We start from the raw sequence: 27,010 nt of genomic DNA on the forward strand, positions 1-27,010 counted from the left end.
TAAATCCTGATGTACTCGTTACATCATGAGAAGAATGGCATCTACGCTAATTTTAGTGTCTTTGTTTATCCCAAGGTTTTCCCGCAGCCTGCCGGATCCAGGCCGTTTCCAGATCTGACGAAGGACCTTCGCCTGGACCCGATCCAACGCAGTGCTGAAGTGCCAACTAGTCTCTCCCTATGGAGGATCCCTTTCCCACTCTACAGATAAAGCGTCGTCGGGAAAACTCAATTTGCGTATCTACCCCGAATTGATAAAATAAAATAAAATTCTGAATCAAAACTATAAGGAAACACCAGTAATTTGTTTAGGCTTGGTTTGTAGGGAATTCCAAACCTGCACACATATATTCAAACGCACATAACTATAGAACCCGTTCTTAATGCGCATCTGAACGCCATCAGCGTTTCTCACAGGATCGCGTTTAAAGTCTGTGTAGAGAGAATGGTGTCGTCTTGGCGGCCCTAATTTAATAACAAATGATCGTTGCGACGGAAGCGAATCAATCAAAACCAACTTTAGCTGGAAAATAACTTTATTAAAGAACCGCTATAAAGCCAAAACAATCTTACGTTAAATTATACATTTATCTCTGTAAAGCTGCTTTGAGACAATCTACATTGTTAAAAGCGCTATATAAATGAAGATGACTTGACTTGACTTGACTTAATGTCACCAGCCCTTCTGGGTACTCTTACTAGTTCTATACCAAAGTAGTGAAGAGTCGACAAATTGTGTTTAAAAACATTGAAATGAACAGCTATGGGGTTCTTTTGGTCATTCAGACGTATATTACTTCTATGTTCTGCAATGCGCGTTTTCAAACAACGCTGCGTTTTACCCATGTATGCTAAACCACATTCATTTTTAAGTGAAACGGGTGAAACATAGTAGCTTGTGTATATCTGCACATGAACTTTACACCAATATTGACAGTTTTGAGTCTCACTTTCCACCTGCATGACAAAACTAATTAAAAAAAAATGTTTTAATGACTACAAGTATTGCTCTTTCTACTTAAAAAATATTGCCTCGCTGTCCCACTTCCATCTTAAAACTTGCAGTCAGAGTCAGTAATGAGTCCTCACACCAAAGTCACTGGTCTCCGATCTCCCAGAATGCATTGCATGTTTAATTTATGGTGTTTTCCAGCACAGCAGTGGGCAAAATGTATTTACTCACTTTCTCTGCAGAGACTGTAAACAGACTTTGAATATCAAATGGTTGTCTCCTCAAAAATAGTCCACTACATAAAAGGCACAAGCTCATATTAATGATGTATGAGCATATTTGAATATGTGCATAACGAAAGTGATGCTAAGTTGTGAATACTAATTGTATTTTAGTTTGTGAGGTTTGCAGAAATGAGGAAAAAACATATTCGCTCAGCATGGTAGAAATGTGCATTTGTCTGCCAGATGAAAACATGTAGATAGTCAGAAATAAAAAAAAATTCAATAAAGAGTTCACAAACTTTGATTTGAAGCAAATAAAAAGAACTGATTATACAGTAAAGTACAGTAAAACAGTATATTATACATTTATTTTATTTCATATGTTTATGAAAACTTTGATTTGACTTTGCAACTTTGATTTGAATAAATAAGAACAAAAATTAAATAAAAAAAGAACACAAATTGACATAAAAAGCATATGTTAAATGGTATATATATATATATATATATATATATATATATATATATATATATATATATATATTAGGGCTGTGAAAAGATTAATCGCGATTAATCGCATCCAAAATAAAAGTTTGTGTTTAAATAATATATGTGTGTGTACTGTGTATAATTAAATTTGTATATATAAATACACACACATGCATGTATATATTTAAGAAAAACTGTGTTATTTATATATAAAAAAATTATACTTATATATAATATAAATTATATATAAATATATACAGTATATGTATGCAAATATTTCTTAAATATATACATGCATGTGTGTGTATTTATATATACAAAATAATTATACCAAGTACAAACACATATATTATGTAAACACAAACTTTTATTTTGGATGCAATTAATCGCAATTAATCTTTTCACAGCCCTAATATATATATATATAAATGTCCATATCACTAATGTTGCAGGACGGAAGTGTTTGGGGTTTGTTCAAATCATCAACCCTAAATACGAGCAATAATAAGAGCTTAAAGCGTTTCCACTTCAGCTTCAACAAAAATAACCGAACATTGTTCGGCAAAGCAAACAAAAGCAGAGTCTGACTCCCGTGATAAACAGACATACAAACAAACGTGTTTATGCAGAGCAGGCGTGAGCTTTGAGGTCTGTTTACACATTCATACGCACTAAACTGCCATTTTAACACACTTTATCATGGGCCACGTCTTCTCAAGCATTTCATAAAACAAAGGGCTATGGCTAAACCCCCCGAGTGTGCAGATTTCCATGGCAACCGCATGAATCCCGACTGCGCCTGGTGAATCCCGTATTCTGGCGCCTAGTGGGCCAAAACAAAGATCCGGAAAACTCCCACACTATCTCTCCAGAACACACCTGACCGCCGCGGATTACCGCTAATGAACGGCGAAGCACGCCAGCAAAGCCCTCTAATTCTTCAGAGCGTTATTGAAAATTAAATGTAATCATGTAAGGTTTTTAAGTTAATTGAATAGCTCTGGAAATCTTATGGATTGTGTTTTTTAGTTTTTTTTCAGATGGCTGCAGGTATGGGCTGTAATATTTCAGGGTTCAGAGACACTGAACAGTGCTTAAATCCAGGCACATCTGTGCGGAGGTGAAGTAAAGGCCCTGTGGGAAGAGAGACGTTGAATACTAATCAAGGATTTTGTAGGAAGCTTGTCTTTACGAGCTCCAGAGACCACAGATTTAGTCAAACGCCCGCTGGTTTCCCGATCTCCACAGACATTGATTAGCTGCATTCACAGAAGAGCTTTATGAGATGCGCAAGATGACAAATGTCACAGTTTTATGAAGTGCCACCTGTTTATTTCACACCACTTATCGCACAAAAGTACCCTAGCAACCATCCAGAACACCCTAGTAACCACACTAGCATCATGGTCTTTTTGTAATGCGGTCCGAGGAAAAGTTTTCCACTGCAGTACTTCCTATTAGATTAAGCTTTCTTTTCAATCTACTTGACTAATTGTATTTTCTGTTTACAGAAGCAGTGCATCAGTGGAGGAGCCCGACGACTGACTGATTGGATTAGTTTCTAAAACATGTCCGATTCTGCAGGGACGGACGTTCTGATTGGCTAAAAGGATTAATTGCCGGAATGCTCAGCAGAAGATAGTGAAGTTCAGCAGCAGCGCTTCTGGAAGTATTCCCATAAAACAAGCTTAATAACAATATATTTTAAATTCATTGCCACATTATTTATTTATATTTATTTTAGGGCTGTCAAAAGATTAATCGTGATTAATCGCATCCAAAATAAAAGTTTTTGTTTACATAATATATGTGTGTGTACTGTGTATAATTATTTTGTATATATCAATACACACACATGCTTGTATATATTTAAGAAAAATGTGTAATTTATATATAAAAAAATTATATTTATATATAATATAAATTATATATAAATATATACAGTATATGTATGCAAATATTTCTTAAATATATACATGCATGTGTGTGTATTTATATACAAAATAATTATACACAGTACACACACATATATTATGTAAACACAAACTTTTATTTTGGATGCGATTAATCGCGATTAATCTTTTGACAGCCCTAATTTATTTACATATTTTAACAAATTTTTCATTAAATATTCTTAAAATAATTTTTTTTTTTTATATAAATATTTTTTTTTTTATATATATATATATATATATATAAATATTTCACTTGTATTTTTGGCAATATATTTAAAATTGATAAAGAAATTTTTGAAAACAAAAATTAAACAAAACATTTTAAATACATTTCCATGCATACTCAACATATCTGTTTAAAATGTTTAAATTCTCAGTAGAATTTATAATGGGATTTTTATTTTAGTAATTTATTTAAATATCATTAGTAAAATATCTAATGTTTAAATAATATTTAAATTAGTGGTGGGCCGTTATCGGCGTTAACGCGCTGCGTTATCTCTATCGCTCTTATCGCGCGGTAAAAAAAATATCGCCGTTAATCTATTCTCCAAGTTGGGTTGGGAGCGTTGGGAGCTGGCTCAAGCTACACCAGCTATGATGACGCAATCTACCCATCATATTCGTCGTCATCTTAAGTAAACAAAAGCTGAAAGCTGGTGAAAAAGATCGGTGCAACCCTTATTTGGACTTGGTTCGGATTTAAGCCGTCTGACGTAGACTGTGTGGGGTAACAGTTCGGTAAATTAACACACGACTAATCCGTTCTACCACCTCAAATTCAAAACGAAACATATCACTGAATACCAGCGCGCGCGTATTATTCCCAATATATCTTAGTGGTGTAGCACATAATCTCTTTTTATTAAAAGCGCCCGATTTTAAGAATCGTTGTTGTGTTTCTTTTTAACTGAAAAGACATCAGTTAGACAATATTCTAATTTTAAATTTGGGGTTTCATAAGCTCCAAGCCATAATAAACATTAGACCTACTTAAGTCTCTGCAGCTAGTGTACTTAAATTTTATTTATCTGCAAAATTATGTTGTATACTTACAGTTTTGCACAATATATGTTCTCAAAACTACATACATCCTTTCAAAAAAAAACAAAAAAAAACAACATTTAGCAGTTGTTTAGCAGGGTCTGTGTAACCTGTTCTGAAATGGTTTTATTTTAATATCGTTATCGCAAGAGGCTGCAATGTATATCACAATATGGATTTTAGGCCATATCGCCCATCCCTAATTGATAGCCTATAGTAGTTGATAATAACATAGGCCTACCTAATGTTGCCTACGTACGGTAACAGTACAGTAGTAACCTTTTACAGTCTATGAGTAGAACAGCTTTCTCAAGCAGTTTGTGATGCATTGTGGAAACAGGAGATGAGCCCCTGGTCTAATGCGCCACCTGGCTTGAGAAACCCGTTCTCAAAGACTTACTTTTATAGTCATTATTTGGGTAGCACACATATTCTGAATGCCTTCGGCAGAATTCAAATGAGCCATTTTAATCTAGATTAATCTAGATTAAAAAAATTAATCTATGCCCACCTCTAATTTAAATGTATTTCAACATTAAGTTCTTCAGTAAATACAAATGTATGTAATATATCATATATATTTATAACATTTTATAAATATATTTTTTAAACTATAATTATTAAAAATATTAACTTTTTCTAAAAATATATAATACATTAATACATATAATACATTAAAAATGTTGATTGATTATAAGCATGTAATATTTATTTGCATCCATATCTGTGAAGTTCTTCAGTAAAAAAAAAATCATTAAAAAATTCTCTATATAATAAATAAATGTGATTTTTATGTCTGATATTTTATATCTGATATTTTATATGATTTTTAAATATTTATTTATTTAAATATTATCATCATTTCACATACCTGTGAAGTTCTTATAATATTATTAAAAGTTTCTAAAAATATATACTTTCTCAGCAATAGATTTAAAATGTATATTGATTATAAGCATAAAACAATACATTTGTAATTTATTACCACATGTACATTACATATCTGTGAAGTTTAGGAAAGCATCTTTTGTTTCAGAACTGCTCTGCGCTCTATAGAGGAATTAATCAGGTTTTAGGATCAGGAGTCTGTACAGTGAACAGTATGTTCTTGGCTGTCTCTACACACGAGCTGTGATCTGTCTTCATTTGCTTTGGATATTAAAAAGCCGTCCAGTTCAGATGCAAAAGCTGATCAACGTGCATAATTCATGACGAGCCGCTTTAGAAAGAACTCGCCTGCTCCAGAAACAGAACTTTTATCAACTGGCTTTCCTCCATGGGCCCGGATGAAAGATCACATCCGTTATGAATTAATAACATCAAACGCTTTTATCATTCACGACCCGAAGGAGGGAAAAGCTCCGAGCCACAATTAAAGAGGGCCGGCTAATGCTTCAAATTATGTTCAGAAGCGGAAGTCTCAATAACAAAGACAGATTCTTTATGTCCATATGTCAAGAAACTTCTTTTTTTCAGTTGCAAGTTGTTAAGAGGAAATGCCAAGTCAAAGTATTACAGCCCTCGGGGAAAAGAGATTTAATTAGTAGTAAATCAGTTGAAAACTTCCTGGAAATTGATGGAGAAAACTAGTACAAAGAATCCGGCCTGATTCAATCTAACCACTTGCCAACCAGAGAAGGAGTAAAATAGTACTAGATTCTATGGTGTGTCTGGATGTGGGTGTCTATATGACCTATATATGCAATTAATTATAATGCATATAATTAAGGCAAAGGCATAAAACACTGGGTCCCAGTGGGCTGCTACTTTTCTGTGACTAATTAACAGAGTTGACCACAGGAGCTTTGGTATAATGTTTTAAGAATATTGGGTTAATTAAGGCAATATTAAAATCGTCATTTACTCACCCTCATGTTGTTCCAAACACATACAGCTTGCTTTCCCCTGTAAAACACAAACAGAAATGTTTTATTGAGAATGTTTTATTTCATTTTAAGCGCGCTACTGCATTATTATAATCTAACGTTCCCATTAAGTTATAAAAAACTTTCCTGAATGTTCTCTGAACATTCAAATAGTCTTGTTATTAAAGGGATATTTCACCGCTGGAAAGATGAATGTGTATTTAAATTGGGTCATTTATGTAGTAGAAAAGTGAAATTAGTTTAGAAGTTGGTGCCTTCTAGACTGAGAAAAGCCAGAAAATGTATTTTTGGCTCATGTGGATGAAAGACTACAACTCCCAGAATGCACTTGCTTCGCTGCCCTATGAGGACACGCCCAAGCCACGCCTCCCGGTTACAGAGGGCAGTATCGGGAGAAATGATACAGCTAGGCTACTAGTCGACTGGAAACTGAAAAGACGGCGTTTTATGGTGAGATCCCCCTATGGGCGGGTCGAAGACATGCGGGACGAGCTCCTCCTACTGGCTGGAGTCTCTCGCCTCTGGACAAAAGAGCCTCTGATGAGCTAAATGACGATTTTTGCGTCCTCTGAGGTTTTTTTCCAGACACACAATACAGAAATCTCTCGTCTCAGGGGGACATGAGGGAGGGAAGCACGGTCACTCGAAAATACTACCGATTTCTTCGTTGTATTCTTTTTGCTCGCGGGTTTCTCTATAGAGCTCCCCCTACAGCTTCGGAATAGATATTTGACAACACTGTCGTCAAAACTCGTTGGCGACTCTCCCCCTTTCCCATTTTCTCCCGCTGGTCATGTGCATTTGTTTTCAAAGAAGCCGGCGAACGCACGGAGCCATGTCCACTGAGGTATGTATGATCCACAGAAGGCTAGCATATAAATGTTTAGATAGTGTATGTGTGCAGTGCCGTAAAGCAATTCGTTACATCGCGAGACCTGAAATCCCGCCGGCCCAAAGTTGCAAGGGTGGTTTTTCGGCTCACAGGCGCTCGGGGGGTGCGAGACGACCACCATTCAACCCGAAAAAAGTCATATAACTATTCCAATGACTCCGAAGCGGTTTTAATTTGGACTCTGTGCATGCTCTTTGAGACAGTGACCATAGACCTGCATTAAATGACTGACAAACAAGACGGTTTGACCTAAAAATATCAAAATTGAAACTACTGCGGAAAAAAAGACACCTACATCTTGGATGCCCTTGAGGTAAGCTAAAACATACCAAAATTTAATTTCAAAGTGAACTATCCCTTTAATGCTAATCTGTGAAGTATCCCTTTAAATGTTTTTTCTTGGTTATACGAATGTTAAAAGAACATTCCATTTGATCATTCTGCAAACAGTGTGAGAATGTTACTGTTCTCTGAACATTCTAAAACTAGTTACATTTAAAAAAAACTTCAGAAGAATGTCCAACTAAAATTGAAAATGTTCATGAACGATCTACAATTAATGTTATTATTAAAGAGTAACTTTGAACGAACGTTCTGTTGATGTTACTGGAAGGTTCCCTGTTAGCTGTGATGTTATGTTCAGGTTTCCAGAGATGGTTTTGCTCGACAGTTTCCTTGCACATATTGGCAGCGCGTCTATATATCATTTGCTTATTTTAGCTGCTTAGCTCATGTGGAGTAAGAGGAAACCAGGGCAACATTACAGCCACCACCCAACTTAGACACATCCTCAGACACACCTAGAGACAGTAACACTATCTGAGACCACACACACACACAGCCTTTCCAGAGGCCTAGTATGGCTGATACATCTGATACACTTACAAGGAAAAAGTTTCTTTTGTCACATTAGCTGGTTACCAGCGCTGCCAGGTATAAACCAGCCAAGATCTGTGTGTGTGTGTGTGTGTGTGTGTGTGTGTGTGTGTGTGTGTGTGTGTGTGTGTGTGTGTGTGTGTGTGTGTGTGTGTGTGTGTGTGTGTGTGTGTGTGAAAACAGCACACTAAAGTACTGACCGGCTCTCAGTGGAGCAACTCCCAGTTGTGCGTCACAGATACTGTTGTCATGGCAATTCCTAAATTCTGACACCCTGTATTTAGAGGATTACCGGAGAAATACTGAGTGACAGTTTCACATTAAAGGAATACACTGTTACAAATAACAGTTCTTTATGGTTCCATGAACATCCATGGAGTCTTTCCATTATACAAAAGGTTCTTTATAATGGAAAAAGTTTCTTCACACTAAGAAAAAAAAATGGTTCACTGAAAGGTTCTTTGGGGAACCGTAAATGGCATCACTGCAAAAACTTTTGAAGCCTTTATTTTTAAGAGTGTAATTGCAAAGACATGCAGCAAAATTGGAAAGTGATTTATTATATAGTGCAACACAATATAGAAGGCTGTAAAATCTGTGCACTATAATCCAAGTCATATCTTATATATTTTGATCTGAACCCGAAAAAAAGAAAATGATTAATTATAGTCCTGGTTCGCTTAGCGTTCACAATGTCATTTTTAACACAGAATCTAAAAATACAACACAAAAAAGGTCGCATCTTGTGACATCATGTCCCGTTTACATGTCTTTGGTCCGTGTTTCAATAGTTCAGTAGTGTTTGGAAGCGGACTGAGACTCTTTTCAGCGCTTGTTTGGTGCACCAGGGTTCAGATGTTAGCGTTCACACTTGTACAGATGAACCGCACTAACAGAGCAATCGCACCAGGGTTCGTCTTAATTGAACACAGGCTAAAATAACACGGCTGTTTCATCCCAGGAAAGTGACTTTAACTCCCACTTATCTTCCAAAAACAGTATTTGAGGTGTGTTTAGAGGTTCCCGAGTGCATCCGAAATATTAAAAAAGCACGGGGTATCGTATCGTCACTTGGACGGTAACCATGACGACCGATCATCTGTCATGTTCGCTACAGCAGTGAAGTGGGGGAATGCCAGCGCAGGTCGAGACGAGTGACGAGTCCACACCCACCAAATTACCCAGCAGAATATAGTATTTAAAGGATTCATGTTTCTGTGCTCAAAACTATTTTTACATGCACACACACACTTCAGCTGCCTACAAAGAGCCTTCATTTGAACACACACATACGGATGGATGGATGGATGGATGGATGGATGGATGGATGGATGCAGGGCAAACAGAACAATACAGACTGATCCAGTGTCACAGAGCATGTCAAACTTAGAATCAGGAAAGATGATCACTTACTCTATTCTGTATTGGTTTTCATTACTGGGAATGCAACGGAATACTGGTCATTCATTTGGAACATTCTAGAATCGATACGAAACATCCTTTATACGTCCCATTTGTTACAGTGACTTTCTGTTTCACTGAGCTTTATTCTGTTTTAGATTTACTTATACAGAGAGTTTTTGTGTGTGTGTGTCTATATATATATATATATATATATATATATAAAAGAGTCTCAGTCCGCTTCCAAACACTACTGAACTATTGAAGCACGGACCAAAGACATGTAATATATATATATAGACACACACACACACTAAAACTCTCTGTATATATACTCTCTGTTTCCAACCAGAAAAACACGCTAAGTGACTTTAACTCCCACTTATCTTCCAAAAACAGTATTTGAGGTGTGTTTAGAGGTTCCCGAGTGCATCTGAAATACAGTACTGTGCAAAGGTCTTAGGCATGTTAATATCCCCCCTGTCGTTTGGTTACCGACTTTCTTCAAAATATCTTCTTTTGTGTTCAGCAGAAGAAAGAAAGTCATACAGGTTTGGAACAACATAAGGGTGAATAAATGATGACAGCATTTTTATTTTTGGGTGAACTATCCCTTTAAGTCAGTTTTTTATATCTTTTGCTGTAGTGTGTCAGTAGGAAATATCAGTTTACATTTCCAAACATTCTTTTTGCCATTAATTGTAATAATCCAGTGAGATTTGTGTATGCACAAGGAGTCTGACAACAGCCGGTCTGATCTGATCTCACCATCATCGAGTCCGTCTGTGATTACATGAAGAAACAGAAGAAACTGAGACAGACTAAATCCAGAAGAACTGCGGGAACGTCTCCGAGACGCTTGAAGAAACCTTCCTGCAAAGCTACAGCACTGTGAAAAGTACTGGCACTTGTGTTAAAATGCTGTAAAGTGAGAATGCTTTCAAAAATAAAATCACAAATTGAATTTATTTATGATTTAACTTCTATTAACTAATTCAAATCAATATATGGTGTAACGACCCTTTGTGTTTAAAACGGCTTTTGTCCAGGTACACTTAAGCATAGTTTTTCAGGAAGCTTTGCAGGAAGGTTTCTTCAAGCGTCTCGGAGACGTTCCCGCAGTTCTTCTGGATTTAGTCTGTCTCAGTTTCTTCTGTTTCTTCATGTAATCACAGACGGACTCGATGATGTGAGATCAGATCATACCGGCTGTTGTCAGACTCCTTGTGCATGCCTAAGACTTTTGCACAGTACTGTATATATATATGTTATTATTTTTATTATATTATTATATTTATAAATATAATAAAATGAATTATTATATTAATTTATTTGAACTATTTTTATTAATTATATAAATATTATACTAATATTACTGTACAATTTTTCTGTTCATTTCAATTGAAATATTTTATTACATTTATATATATTATATATTTAATTGTAATTTATTTTACTATTATTTTAGTTTTAGTATTATAAATTGAAATAGTGGGCTCTGCGTTCTGTGTTTTCGATCATTTGTCACCCTCACCTCTCAGTTCGTGCAAATACAATAAAAAGTCAGTATATAACATTACCATCTAATTCAACTATATTTCCTAACCAGGTTGACACAGTTCATAAAGACATGAAAAGTAAAAAAATACGAATTGAAATGTAATTTGACCACAGAACCCGGAGAGGCACATTTAGGAAATGAATATTAAGTTAATGTGACAGCTTATCTCTCTGGAAGGAGCTTTTATTGAAACTATTAAACTAAGCTTAACGACAGCATCTTTTATTCATGAGAATGGCAGCGTGTGCGGAGAGGCCGGGAAATGAGGTCTTTAAAAGACTCCCGGCGAGGAAGGTGCTTCCCAGACCCAGCGGAAACCCTGATTTTGTGTTGTACATTATTGCATTATTAAAAATGCATGAATTATTTTCTCAATTCATACTTATATGTGCATAGAGAAGACTAGATGATAAAAATGAGTTGTGGTGGAGTGGTTATCAGGATCTTGCCGTTTAGTTGCAAAAATGTTATATATACAAACACACATGTTCAGAAATTGAATCAATTAAAAATTTGAAAACGTGTGTGTGTCTCGTACATGTTGAAGCAGCAGGAGTGTCATGATCAGATATCACCTTGTAAGGAAACAGTGAAGCGCTTGTCAAACAGATCCACACTTGCAGGGACTGTAAGGCTGTTCATATCGCTCTAATGCTTATTGTCATGCATACAGACATGTGTTCTGCTTTAATGAAGTAGGAGAAATCCGCCCCGGGCCAACAACGCCTGCGACTCGCTCTGTACAAAAGACTCTTTATGCACACAAACACACACACACACACACACACAAACAAAGCAGCTAAAGCAGTAACAGGCTAAATTTACTCATAAGAGCTTCTTATTGTCCTATTCACTCAAAACATTGTGAAAGATCTTGTGTTTTCAAATTTTAGGAACATCTATCCTTTCAATTTGAGTTCTGATGATTCCAAGAGAGCGAGCAAAAACACAAAGCAGTTTATGAGCAAAAGACCTGTGGATGTGAAGTGGTTCATTGCATCCCTGCTGTATTTAGAGATTAATCATCACTATTGTCGTTCAGACGGTATCTGGTCATCGGCTCAATCATCATCTTTCATGTCCCGCTGCAGGAGGCATTAGTTCAGAGGATTTAGAGAAGAGGACCGGCACCCAGTCCAGATCACATTACAATTGAAATATGAATTTCTAGTCAACTCAAATGTGAGTGGTGCTTATTTACCACATCGAAACCGGTGTGATCGGGGTATTAATTCAATAATGTGTGAATCCTAAATCAATGGGATGCGGTCGCTAGGGCGTCGCTTTGGTATTTTGCTATCCAGTGCAAGTCTAAATTCAATCTGTTCATCATATAAGGCAATCGAGTGACTAAACCGTTCGATTCATGTGTTAGTTTTACTGTTTTTTATTTATTTATCTCTTTATAAACTTTTTGAAATGACAAAGTGGTAGTTGCATGAACTGTCAAAGGAGGGACAGAAATCTCTCAGATTTCATTTAAAATATCTTTATATTCGTGTTTTGAGGATGCATGGAAGTCTTACGGGTTTGAATGCATTAGTGAGAGAGCGAGTGCGTGTGAATTAATTCTACCTGGCAGCGTCTCTCTACTAATAGTGAAGCTGTGGGTTTTAGTTACTAAGAAACATATGTTAGAACTTTTCAGTTTCTAAGTTATTTTATTGTGCGAGCTACTGTCTGTATGTGTGCGATACTAATGCGATACATTAGTTTAGAACAACGATTAACTCGCTTTGGTATTGTCAACGTGCATTCACCCGATCAATATTGTAAAATCAAACATATCTTGTGGAGCGCTCTCTGCATTTATTTGTCACTTTAACTGTTAGAAACAGAGCGTAAAAGTGGACTTCAAAGATTTCTTATCCTGTTGCGCCCTCTATAGGCCATGACCAGCGACTAGTCGACGTCAAGCTTAAAGCGTCATGGCAGACCATTAAAGTCGACAAAACACTTAGGGCCCTATCTTGCATACATTATTACAAGGAAAAATATTACCACAGGAGGGAAATCGTTGTTGTGTCCATGAAGATGTGAAAAAATAGGCATAAATCTAGTTTACACATTTACCCAAATTATTATACGCCTGTTTAACCGAAGCTAATTTGGGTGGGTTTCTCCATCCCCGTACAATGTCACTTCTCTGTCTTTTTACGGCCCTGACGAGAACGTCAGTCTCCTCGGCTGTGAACCGCTCCTGGCGTATCCGCCGTTATAATAGCAATCCGCCATGGAACAAGCGCGCCTGCTCTTAAAGGGAATGTGAGATGACGCTCTGATTGGTTTATTTCACGTTACGCCCCAAACCACACCTATGAATAATGAAGCGACTTCAGACCAGCCCATTTTAGATTTGCGTCGGGCGCATGAGTCATTTATCCTGCCGGTATAATAGCAACAGCGCCCGAGACCCGCCCACAAAGTTACTTGCGTTTCGCGCTTGATACTTGCGTTTCAGATCGTTAAAATTGGGCCCTTAAAGTCCGTGCAACCCCTATTTTGGACATAAATTTCATTTTTGGATGAACTAACCCTTTAAATCAAAACGAGGGAATGAATTAGTACAAACGTGGCTATGCTTTACTAAAGCGAGGGAGGAAATTAATAAGTTGTGGGAGTTCAATCTTATTTCGGGGCCTCAGTTTAACAAAAACGAGAGAACAAATTCTTAATTCGAGGCCACGATATATGGCTCTGTACTGCTCAGTTTTCCCTGTTGAACACAGTCTCTTCTCTGGGTTTGATTTATCCACTGGCCTCTGTTCTGTGTGTTGACGGGTCACTGTATACGGTGTTATATTATGGCTCATGGCCATGAGGGCCGTTCCAGCTCGACCCGTGATGCCCTGCCGATAATGGCCGTCATTTAGCTCTGTGTGCTTAGCGCTGCGATTAGCATTCAGCTCACCATGTGACATGGGCACCGTCTCAGATTTGACAGGCTGTGTCTCGAGGCCTCGGATGACGACCATCTGACCCGATCCCAAAGAAACGTCAGGGCAGAGGCCAGGTGCAGTCAGCTAACTCGCTGTAAGAGTTAAAGTGGCACAGGACTACAGTACACATGTAGCGTTTGTTAGCCGTGTGTTAACAGTCTGCTGTGATAAACTCTTTTACCCCGAGGCATCGAGAACAAGGCTCTATTGTGACCACGTGCTTCCATACGCGTGGACGTCATGCATTGGAGACGTCAGAGTACGAAAGGAAATTAGGGAATAATCGCACAGCACTTTTTTTGTTTTTGTTTTTTTTTTTAAGCACAAATATCTAAGCATTCTTAAATTAAGACAGTAGAAGCCAAAAGTGATGTCCGGCCTAGGAAAATTGACGTCCTCACCCTTCGTTCAAATGTTATTACAAATTTGTTAAAGATTTTGTAAGCATGTTGCGTAGTTGTGCTTGGAGTCAATTGTTTTATTTGTGATAATAACTCGATGTAACATGCCAAAGTGTGCGGACAATTTTTGGTCAGGGTGTCATAGAAAGAAATTATGATCACATGCAAAAACAAGAAAGAACGTATGATAATTGAAATATGAATAACTGATTTTATTGTGGTCAATGTATGTTTTTTTTTCCTGTGAGCTTTTTGTTTTTCTATGCATTTTGTTTTTGCATAGTAAAATAAAACATGTAGCCTTTTGACAATAAAACATGTCAGATAAACCAAGTTTAGTTTTATAATTCCCTCATATTTAAAAAAGGCAAAAATATTTTAATGAGAGTTAGTTGACATGTAGTTGCAAAGTTTCTTATAGTTAGTAGAATGTGGACAATCGGATTAAAGTGTAACCTGCTTATCTATTGAATGACACTCAGATATTATATGAATTACTGTATTGAACACCGAACAATGAATGATCTGGGACAGGACGGCTGATGTATCGCTGTTCTCCGTCCATCCGGAACGCTTCGCCTCGCTTTTGTGAGAGAAAGAAAGAGTGATAAAAGTGTCATTGTGACCTCAGAGTAACAAAAGAGGAGACGGCCAGCGTCCAGAAGAGAGTCAGATGTCCACCAGATACTGCAGCACAAGAGAGCGTCTGTCTGGCTAAAGCTCAAATGAGCTCTTTAATCTCTTTAAACAAAGTCAATGTGAAATCAAAATCTACTTTCTTACTACATTTTCCTGGTCTTATTGTGAACAATTCATCAGTGCTTTTAAAATAGAATAACTTGATTATCACCTGGGCTGCATACAAATTTCAATAAAACAAAAAGTTAAATTAAATATAAAACATAAAATAAAATAAAAAATAATGAAATAAAATAATTGAAATCCTGCTATTGGTTTTGTAAACTCGTATTCAAAATTGCCTCCATTTTGGAAGTAACGGCCACTTTTCGCAATCCAATAAAGACAAGATAAGATATGATAAGATGATAAGATCAAATTAAATTAAATATAAAAATGAAAAACACTTTTCGCAAACCAATTAAATCCCTAATTCTCCAATCAAAAGTCAGAGATCTTAAACAATTCTCATCAAATTCTCCAAAGACCAAATGATCTGAGCAGCTGAAACATCTGAGAAACGCAGATGGCAGATTTTTAAACAGAATAGCGTTTCTACACACACACACACACACACACACACAATAATATCCTGCGGTCTTGACCTTGAAGATCTGTTGAATGACTCTCGCTTTTTCCAATAAAATCTACAGCCAGCAGCTCACACAACAAAAACACACAGGCCGTCTCGTCTTGTCACCACACAGCCGACAAACAATTAATTGCTGGAGACAATGCAAACAGCCAATTTGCAAATCTTAATTATTCAGCTGCTTCAAACACGCTGAAGATAAAGCGTCTATGAGGAGAAGAATGGAGGTTCATTAGCCACCAGTTAACGAGAACTAATCGGAGACGGCGGCAGCGTTAAGAATCGAAAACAAAAACGCAGAATGAACATTGTTCAGCGTGTCGAGGAGTGTTGTGGAAATGAGATTTCAGAGATACTAATATCTCCGTGTGTATTTAACAGATCCTCTTCTGAGCTCATGAATATTAAAATAAGCAAATCTACATTCTCTCACCAATGGCCGGATAAACCCGGTCTAATCGCCAGTCATCACGCGTCGCTGAAACAATGGGTTCATAAATTATTCCACGTCATTCATCACCCAGAGGCTTTAATTGCATGCGGATTAAATAATTGCATATAACTAATATCAGGTTAGATTTTGACAGGTGTCAGATCTCTAGAGGATATTTAGTTTTCCCAGCATCCTTCAAATGCGCAGAATAAAACATCAATCATGTTGAGCGGGAAAGGTCACGCGCCTCCATAACCGAGTTTAACGTTGGTCACACAACATGAAAAAAATGAATCGAAGATGACAAGAATGGAGTGTGATGAGAAAAAGACAAAATTTGCAGTATGGTGAATGCACACTTTTGTTTTTGTGTACCTATGTAACATATATTGTATTGTAACGTGTATGTTTTTGTAATACCTGCAGAGATGGTAATGCATGTCACGTTCAATAAGGCTTCAGCCTGACGGATGATAAACTGCTGAAGATGCTACACGTGAAGAACATCAACATTATTAATGCAGACACACACACACAGATTCAATGACGTTACACACAGACCGCGCGGGATTAGTATTACCCGGTGACCTATAGTCATTTGTAATAATTGCGGAGGTTGTCTGTGATCTTAATCCCGTGCGAATCGGCCATAATTTGTAAAGTAATAATTCCCCCGCAAATGATCAACCATATTTCGCCAAACACACCGAGGTCCTGTGATGATATTAGTCCCGTGCGAATCGGCATCTCTGTGATTTGGCGGGTCATATATCATTTTTTCAAGGTTTTTGTTTCCTGTGCGCTTTTTTATCCATCTTTCGTGAAGAATGGAGGTTACGTTGTGTGTTTTGATAGTATTTTGGGTCATAAACACCATACAACTATACAGTTTGCAGAAAGAGAAAGCTGAAAACCATCAGAAGAGCAAAAGCAAAAAGAGTGATTAGATGGAGATTGACGACATGTATAGCAGCATGCGGGTAAGGAACATTCTTCTGTTTATGATATATCATACAGCTAGACCTATAACGACAAGACATGTCCAAGCAATAGCCTATATTGACATCATATAAGATATAAGCCACACGAAATTCAGATGTGGGGGGGATTTCTAAATCACACGAGGTCCCCGGATAATACTAATCCAGTGCGAATAGGGCTTTACTGAAGAGTATACTGCATACTGCCAACTATAAAATATATAAGTTAAGTTAACCAATTCATTAATCCCACAAGGGGCAATTGTATTAGGGCAGTGGCATCACATCACAAACTAAAAAAACATTTACAATCATATTCCACATACACATCTACATATTACAACATTCCAATGCAAAAAAAAAAGCAAACAACACCTCAAGAATCCTTAACAGAAAGATTTGCATTGCAAATAGGAATGACTTCTGGTACTAAGTGTACAAAAGGTGAAGTATCAATTTGTTAGACACTTATAATATATATATGAGTTTCAGAAGACATCTCCGCAAATTTGTAACGATAATCAAATGATCCTCTAATGAAATGAGAACTGGGGGAAATAAAGGTTAATTAACACAATTACATCACTGGAATGAAATACTGTGGCTGTGGCTGAGGCTGAGGCTGAAGCTGGCAGCGATGGATAAAACACTAGTTCACTGAGCTGCAAACTCTGTTAAAAATGCATCATACAGAGACAGGAGAGCGCGGGGAGTGTTATATGGACAGGCGTTATTCCTCTGGGTCTGTGGAAGAGCAGACATTAACTGAGAGATCCACCAGCCCTCCTGCATTAGGACTCAACCAGCGTCTTCCAGCTCACTTCACCAGAGCTTCCCTAGAGGTCTGACACACTCCGCCAAATCTGCAGAGCATAACATCACAGAGACTTGAGGTGTGCTGACTTCTGACTACCTAAACACCCTAGCAACCACACAAAACACTCAAGAACGACATAGAACGTCCTATCCACCGCTTAGAACCCTCTAGCAACAATCAAACACTGTAGCAACAGCCCAAAACACCTCTAAAAACATAGAACACCATATCAATCACTTAGAACACCATATCAACCATTTAAGACACCCTAGCAACAATCAAACACTATAACAACCACCCAAAACAATCAAAAACGACAGAGAACGTCCTATCAACCACTTAGAACACCCTAGCAACAATCAAACACTGTAGCAACCACCCAAAACACCATACCAACCATTTAAGACACCCTAGCAACAATCAAACACTATAGCAACCCCCCAAAACACCCAGGAACAACATAGAACACCCTAACAACCACTTAGAACACCCTAGCAACAATCAAACAGTCTAGCAACCACCCAAAACACTCAAGAACAACATAGAACACCCTAACAACAACTTAGAACACCCTAGCAACAATCAAACACTATAGCAACCCCCCAAAACACCCAGGAACAACATAGAACAACCTAACAACCACCTAGAACAACCTAGCAACAAGCAAACACTCTGGCAACCACCCAAAACACTCAAGAACAACATAGAACAACCTAACAACCACTTAGAACACCCTAGCAACAATCAAACACTTTCTCAACCCCCCAAAACACCCAGGAACAACATAGAACAACCTAACAACCACTTAAAACACCCTAGCAACAATCAAACACTCTGGCAACCACCGAAAAAACTCAAGAACAACAAAGAACACCCTAACAACCACCTAGAACACCCTAGCAACAATCAAACACTCTGGCAACCACCAAAAACACTCAAGAACAACACAGAACACCCTAGCAACAATCAAACACTAGCAACCACCCAAAACACCCAAGAACAATTTAGAACAACCTACCAACCACTCAAAACACCCTAGCAACAATCTAAAACACTCTCGCAACCACTCAAAGCACCTTAGATCAACTCAGAACACAATACCAACCACTTAAAACACCTTAGTGATCACCTAGATCATCCTAGCTTAAAATCTTTAGAAACCACATAAAACACCCACGAACAACAACCTACTAAACACCCAATAACCACCAAGAACACCCTAGCATCTGCAGAGCAACCATCCACAAAATATGCTAGCATAAGTACAAATGGCACACTTGTTTCTTCAGAAAAGGCAAAAACCTAGTAGTAACCAAATAAATCCATTAGTTGGTGGTTTGAGAAGGTTTTCCTGGCACTGAATCAGAAACAGGACGCCTGTAAACCGTCCATGTGTCTCCAGTCAGTGAAAGACGCTCCTCAGGAGGACAAAGCTCCCGCTGCGCCTCCTCCGTCTCACCTGTGGAGAAAACTCACACAAACGAGTGATAATTACCTCCTTCATCTCGCTCTCGGACTCAAACACAGCTGCAAAACAACACTCACTTATCACTCAGCAGAAGCAAACATCAAGAATACAGCAAATCGCACATTTAAAACAGACAGCCAATCAACGCAAGAACCTGATCAGATGCAGGGTTTTAGAAGGGAAACTCATGTCACACTGTCTGAGTTTTCTCATTATGTGCTCTGATTTGCTCTTCACTTCCAGCAAACGTGTGACTTTTATTGTCTAATAAAGTGAGTTGTCTGAGCATTTGCGTGTCTGGCAAGACAAATGAACAAAGAAATTACATGTTCTCATCATCAAATGCTTTCAGAAATCCTCAAAGCTTCGTATGTAAGAGAAAAAATGAATCAAAAACGACTTTTCCAGCGTTATCACCTAAGAAATTACAACCATTATCAGACTGACATCTCAAAGTCTGTTTGTTTAGAGAGAGAGCAAATGTTTTATAAATCAAATAAATGAATGTTAACGTGCATCTTCATTTACAGTTGTTTGCTGATCTATTAGAGCAGTGGGACTATGTATAAAACTGAGTCTTAAAAAGAGAGTGTGTGAAGATGAAACTTCTGATATCTGCCGTTTATGAGTTTACAATCCAGCTGATCCATCGCACAGCAGCTGTGGGCTGAATGTCATTTAAACACAGAAAACATGTGGTACACGTGCCTCGGGCTAACAGATACTCCAGTCTATTAACGCTGAAGAGGAAGTGGATGATAAATGGATGTTTCTGTAACGTAATTATTGTCCCTGAACACAATGGGTCTCATGGACCGTTCCTTGTGTTCGTGCTCTGTGGCTTTAGGCTCCTCCACTATCTGCCCTCTTACTATGATAATGTATTTCAGAAGGACATTTTATTGCTCAGATGTTGCTTTTTCGAAGCTCAAGAGACATAACGGAGCGCTCATTTATCATTTAACTTTGTCACAGATGATTCACAAAATATTCTTTAGGCTCCTTGAATCAAGTTGTGTTAATATAAGGAGTGAATCTCATACAAACTGGCAGGAGCATGCTGAGTCATTTTATTTCACTTCAAAATAAAAATGCTAGAAATAGCATAAATAAAATTAAGCCAATTTTTAGAACCATAATTCTAATAATTCATAAAACCATAATATTTTTTCCTCTAGAATTCATATAGCTGTAATGCAAAAAATTAAATACATACTTTTTTTTTCAAACATATTAAACAAAATTGAAAAGTTTATTGTTTTGGATAATATAAATATGAAAAAAAATTATCTAAAATTTTCATGTACAAACTTAAGTGAATATATACTGTACATGACGGGGATTTACATGATATTATATTTACAAACTTGTATGTTAGATATGATTAATCACGCTTAATCGATATGACATATATACATACATACATATATATATATATATATATATATATATATATATATATATATATACATAATTGTTAAACTAAATACTTTATAAAATATATATATATATATTTTTTTTTTTACAAAATAATACAAATATTTTAAATATTGTATTAGAGTAAAAATAAATAAATAAACCTTTTTGCTATGTTAACGTGCTTCACCCACAAACAGCACAGATAATTTGATGAGAATTTTGAGATAATTAAGATCTCTGACTACGCGATCTAATCGATCTGAGCACAATTTGAGATCTCTTTTCACACTATTAGACATGCGACTTCTGGAGTTTTTTTTTTTGTTCATGAGAAACATCTCCATTTAATCCGATAGCAGTCTAGGAGAAACATTTAAGATATTTGCTACATGTTCAGGTGTTTTCTGGAAGATTCTCAGATCCTGTGACCCCTGGATGAAACTGAAACCCACCGTTGGAGGTTGTGATCGAGAAGGAGGTGCTAAAGGAGAACCAGCTCGAGGAAGCATGGCTTCTTCTGGAGTTTTACTGTTTCTATAGAGCACAATCCTCAGGATCCCTCTGGGCCACACACACACACACACACACACACACACACACACACAATCCGACCTCCTCCTCGCTGCCTGACAGCGCTCCATCAAACCCAGGCCGGCCTCTTGCTCTTTGTTTCCATAGAAACAGCAGTCTGTGGAAAAGTACAAGGAAAAAGATGGAGTGAAAAAAGAAAAGCAAAGAAAACAGGAAACAATAGTTGACGTGAGAGGGAACACTGTGATATCACACACACACACACACACACTGTACTGAGAGACTGATGCATCTATAACACTGTGGAAACTGTTGAGGATTGAGCCCAAATGCAGATTTATCTTCCAACAAGAATCTAGACTTTCACTAGAAACTAAATAAACCAAACTCAAAACACCCTAAAAACAAAAGGGGAAGTATGAACATTCAACTGAACTTCAAAATAAAAGACATAACATGAGAACAACCCAAAAAAATCGCACATTATTTTAACATCTGTTTAACTCAGCTGTTCATTATTTAACCAGACATTTTTGTCTAGAATCAAAATCTAGAATCATGATTTGCTGAATTAAATGTGCATAAAAAAAAATTCTCATGAAAAGAAATTATTATTTGACCTTTTTGTAATGATATAATATAAAACTAATTGCCCTGAAGTAGTAACAATAAAGTTCTGCACTTTGGGATTTTCTTTTGGGATCTTAATATGAATCCATTTCTCTATTTAACCATCCTTATAGTTTAAGCAATACGATAACAAGATAATTATGCCACTTGCTGAACTGAACATGCATTGCATTCTAATGTTTGAAATGTGTGTCATTGCATATTGCAAACTGCTTCATATACATTATATTCCATTCAATTCCTGTTTAAGCAAATGAAATGAGTGTTAGACCCTAAACTTACTCCGTACAAGTACGAAAAGAATGTCCGACCGGACACATGTTTGTGTATGTTTTCTGTCCTTAGTATATTAAGTGGCCTTATTATCTGACTGTGAGTGAGTATGAACAACAAGTGAGAAAAACAACTGTGTGAAAGGTGGAGGAGCAGAAGTGAGTTTATTGCTGATGGGGCGTCTCTCTCTCTCTCTGTGACTGAATGGTGCCTGAGATTGTGCTGTGAAGAGCCACAAATCTCCTCTCGGCTCAGCATGTCTGACAGCAGGTGCTGAAAGTGTGTGTGAACTTCACTGCCAGTTCTTCAGAAACACACACTCTCTACCAGCACACTGAGATTGAGAGAATGCATGTATCGTCTTTCGCAGTGGATCTCTGTCTAAACCACACAGGAAAAAAATAATCCTTTCTTATTCAGTATTTAAGACTTGAATCTTAAATCAAAATACATTTACTTGAGAAGCAAAGTCATTTAAGGTATTACGTATAGTGTTCTAAAAAAATATCAAAATGAAGTAAGTTTATACATAAAGCAAGAAAAAAAAAAACATAATTCATAGAGAAAACGAGTTTTATTATTTTAAGCATAATCCACACTAACTTTGGCAAACGTTCAGGCAATGTTCTCTCAAAGGCATTCCAGTGGTGTTAATAGAAAGGTTATTAAAACTTATCTGGTCTTTAATAATGTTCTCAAAATGTTAGCACAAAAACATTTAAACATCATTCTTTGAACATTTTTTCTTGCAATGTTTTAGTTGGACGTTGATCTAACACTTTTTAAATGTTGCTACTTGTTTCGGAATGTTCCGAGAATATTCAAAAGTAACAATTCCAGAATGTTTGAAGAATGACAAAATGGAATGTTTCGCATATCCAAAAAAAAAGTGTTTGAAACATTTTAAAAACTGTACTTTTTTAACATTCAGAGAACATTCAGAAATTATGTTCCCTTAATCTTAGAACATATTATTGTTAGCTGGGAAGCCATTTAATTTTGATGAACTTTTCAGACATTATATCTTGCTTCTCAAGTAAATGTATCTTGATTTGACAATGTTCAGATATTTTACTGTAAACCAAGGCAAAAATACTTGTTTGGAAAGTCATTTTTAGTGTCCCGTGTCGGTGTGTTGGTGCTCTGAGCTGACCGGATGTTTGGTTTGAATGATCTAACTGTCCTCAGGAGCACGAGACTGTGTGTTTGCAGCTGGAAGTGTTGAAGTTTTTAAGGGCTCTTGGACGAGGCACATCATGCCCTCTAATCTCCCAGCATGCACGAGGACGCCCTTCTAATCCACTTCCTGTGCTTTGATCGCTGATTGGCAGCATGTGGTGCGTCTGAGACAGTTTCTGCTCTGGCAGTGGGTCGTTGTGGCGGTACTGCCAGTTTACTGTATTTCACAGTGTGACTATATTTGATGGGAAACTAAACAGCTGTTCCAAACACTAGTGAGATACCTCACTGTATACTGAGCTGACTGCAACACCAGGCCCTTTTAATGAATCTCTAACACATGAAATGTAATTAACATGAGTAGAGGATTCACGTTTATGTCCTAATGCTATTTAATCTACCCATAAGCCAAAGTGTAGACACGAGGATTCTTGATGCACTAAGGTTATCCCGTCTGGTCCGGGCCAACAGAAGATCTATGTAGGGTTGGGTATCGTTTGAATTTGAACGATTCCGATTCCGGTTCCTAACGATTCTCGATTCCGATTCTTTTAAGAGGCAGGGTCAAAAAAGTTTAGATAAATTTTAATTCTTTGAACTTTTTACTTTTTATGAACTTTACTATGAATTTCTCACAGGGCTGTTTTCAACTACAATATAAATATGAAATCTATTTAAAAAAAATTTTTTAGGATATTTTAAATGAGCTAGCTAACCAACCGTCTTTCTGAAGGAAATCTGACCTTCTCCATCAATTGCTATTTTCACAGCTAAAATGGGCTATCAGGTAAAATAGGCTAAATAAGGTTGTTTACACTCATGTGTAAATGTGTTTTCATGATTTTTTTTTTTTTTTACGTTCGCCGGCATCGCGCTCAGTTTTCAAACGGACGAGCAGAGGACGAGAGAATATGGTTGTAACTTGCAAGATACCGAAGAATATGAAAACATCATATAAGTACGTTTTTAAGGTTTAACGTCAGGGTTGTTTGCTCTGAATACATTTTATGAGACGCTGTGAGTTAATAAGGGAACTCACACAGCGTCTCATAAAATGTATCGGTTTTTTGGTAACTTAGACAGCGGTTTCTTCTTCCGGTCGGCGGACTGTGAATCGAAACTAGGAATCGAAATTTAAACTTTTGAATGATTCCGGGAAAATCTAGTCCCGGTTCCAACCGATACTCGATACCCAAGCCTAGATCTATGTGGCACAAGTCACACAAAATTTTGAAGATGGTTAAGGGAGGAATGTGTCAAAACACAGTGCATCGCATATATGGACCAATCAGAGTGCCTATGATGTCCACCGTCAAAAGCGCCTACAATGTGAACATGAACAACTAAACCTAAGTGGAAGAAGCTCGCCTTTTACGATGAGTCTTCCCTGGTTTACCCAGGGAAGTGATTCACCAGGATCCATTGGGACGAAGACAAGCCAGAGGAGACACTGTTATGCTCTAGGCAAAGTTCTGCTGGGAAACAAATGTCCAGCCATTCATGTGGACATAAATTTGACACATGCCACCTACCTAAACACTGTCGCAGACCATGTACACCCCTTCATGACAACGGTGTTCTTCTGATCCCGATTCCTCTTTTCACAGGATAATGCACCCTTACCACACTATACAGATTGTTCAGGAATGGTTTGAGGAACATAATAAAGAGTTCAAAGTGTTGCCCTGGCCTCCAAATTCCCCAGATCTCAATGCAATTGATCATATTGTGGGATGTGCTGGACCAACAGGTTCAATCCAAAGTGTTATATTTCTTAATTATTTTTGTGAACTGCTTTGAAACAATCTGTACTGTATGAAGTGCTACATAAACAACTTGACCTTGATCTCGACCTTTTCTGGAACAGTCTTCACATTGGGAGTGATGCTGACTAGTTAGGCTGCTCATTGCGGTTTGGTCTCGTAACATTCCTTCCTCACAGTCAGACGGCTCACACCTTCAAAACAAACACGGTTCTCCTGCAGAACAATCAGAGAGTCAGATTTATGACCATTTCCATGGTATATTCACTCCTATCTGCTCATCTCTGACTGCTGATCTCACAGCGTGAAAACAGTCATCTGCTTATGACAGAGCAGCGTTATCTTCAGATGATCTGAGGTCATCTGACCCTCAACTAAAAGCACATGATTCCTGTTGATGTTTCTTCTTAAGCACAGATTGAATTAAGATGTTCCACATTACTTTTAAAGGGATAGTTCATCCAAAAATAAAAATGTCCTAGTGGAACTGTGCATTCATCTATGTTCATAATAAATTCATATTATGAACAAGTTTACTTAGGAAACAACTCTCCATAAGATATTTAAGACTATAAGATATTGTTCACTTATAGACTGTATATTTAAGTCTTAAAGGGATGGTTCGAGAGTAAAACCTAGGGTCCATTGCACCATGACATCGAGCCAAACACCCCTCCCCCCAGAAGCCTTTTTTCCCTTGGTCAAACATTATTAAAGTTAGAGCTTATTTAGAGAGATCAACTGGATGGCTTATTGCAGGCGCTATTGTCTCCAAATTTGTATCTCGTAAATTACCCAGCTAATAATGCCCAGAATGGCACCAAACTTCTACAGTAGTACAAATAGGATCTGTACTCATAAAACGAGGTATTGGAAAGTTAGTAAATACATCAGGAGTTTATTTAAATAACACTTGCCTGACGGCTCATGCTCATGCTAACGCTAACGTCGAGGTCACTTCAGTGGTTTGAGAAAAGCCCGTAAAAGTCCTGGCAGAAAGCGATGCATAAGGATGTAGTGTAACGACAAATTATTATTTTTTCCGAAGTGTTGACAACTTAGTGTTAACTAATAATTGTTGCAAACTGGTACTACCAACAAAATATTAGTGCATTCCTGGAGCTGGGTGTCGTTACACTACATCCTTATGTAGTGATGGGGACGAGAACGCCTATGCCGAGTCCGAGTCAAGACCGAGTCTTTGAAGGGTCGAGTCCGAGTCGAGACCGAGTCCGTTGGTTTTCAAATTCAGTCGAGTCCGAGTCAAGACCGAGTCTTTGAGGAAGCAAGTCCGAGTCGAGACCGAGTCTTTAGGAGTCGAGACCAAGACCATAAAAACATGTCAGTTTTCATATTCATGATTTAATATCACCCCAGTTAATAATCAACAGTTAGGCCTACAGACTAAGCTAGATTGGGAATTGTTTAGAGGAGCAGTCTTAACGTATTAATATGGACTATGCTTTTACTATCATTAAAAAAATCCCTACCACATGCATCATCTCCTGCCTATTTTTCTAAACTGCTTCAACAGTGCTGCTCTGTCATCAACATGTTAAGCCCACCCTGACTTTTTTAATCATAGTTAGGACATGCAGAGCAAATAAAAATTTTCTAGTGGTATGTAT

General features: G+C 37.4%; 1 long non-coding RNA gene across 2 annotated transcripts in view; it reads right to left on the bottom strand.

Annotated features, from left to right (window-relative positions):
- The window catches only part of LOC307157979, a 58,866-nt gene that overhangs the window by 27,027 nt on the left and 4,829 nt on the right, over nucleotides 1–27,010 (bottom strand). For both annotated transcript variants that reach the window (XR_013821155.1, XR_013821156.1), the window contains exon 2: nucleotides 6,532–6,568. This is a non-coding gene — a long non-coding RNA (uncharacterized lncRNA). The remainder of the gene's footprint in view (nucleotides 1–6,531; nucleotides 6,569–27,010) is intronic.

The sequence above is a fragment of the Squalius cephalus genome (genome assembly GCF_949319135.1).
Source record: "Squalius cephalus genome assembly, chromosome: 4".
NCBI classification, from domain to species: domain Eukaryota; kingdom Metazoa; phylum Chordata; class Actinopteri; order Cypriniformes; family Leuciscidae; genus Squalius; species Squalius cephalus.